This window comes from Gavialis gangeticus, unplaced genomic scaffold (genome assembly GCF_001723915.1).
Source record: "Gavialis gangeticus isolate Ggan-Ray unplaced genomic scaffold, GavGan_comp1, whole genome shotgun sequence".
NCBI lineage: Eukaryota > Metazoa > Chordata > Crocodylia > Gavialidae > Gavialis > Gavialis gangeticus.
In genome coordinates, this window is record NW_017729032.1 from 170,289,442 (window position 1) to 170,290,161 (window position 720).

The window sequence follows — 720 nt, forward strand, 5'->3', positions numbered from 1 at the left end:
CACAGTGCCCCCATTACAACTTTTAGTCCAGTGTTTGCTTTTTTAAGTTATTTTTGCCCTTGCTATTTAGTTTTGGTTTATTTTGGTATTTCCCTTGTGCTAGTGCTCAGGCCAGGGAGAGTTAGTTAAAAGCAGGAGTGCTTTTGGAAAATTTGTTGGGGAAGGGAGGTTAAAGTCTGGTGTCAGTTCAAATTGAATAGGAAACAAAACTTAAAAGTTTCTGCAAATCAGAAATTCCAAACAAATCTTATTCTGGAAACACAGTATTTCTGAAAGGAAATATGTTCTCCTTGCATCTTGCAGTTGTTTATTGAAACTAATATTCTTCTCCTAGTGTCACTACTGTCATTAACAATGCAGAATATCAGGATTGCTGAACATGAATCCAGGATCCCTGAGCACCTATATATGCACAGAGAGACTGCTCTGACATGCTGCAATTACAGCGTGTCAGAGCAGACTCAATTAATCGAGTCTGCTGGAGCATGGTAAGTCCCATGCTCCAGTGGGACTCTGGTATCGTGTGTATTAGTGTCCCCATGCTGAAACATGGTGGGGGTGTTTTAACTAGAGCTCATATGATGAACTTTAGTTAAAGCACCCCTGCCACCATTTTTCAGTGTGGGGATGCTGATACACATGATATTCCAGGCACTTTAATTAGAACAGCTCTTGGAGCCCCCCTCCTGGAGCACATCTATAAATGTGCCCAAAGGTCCA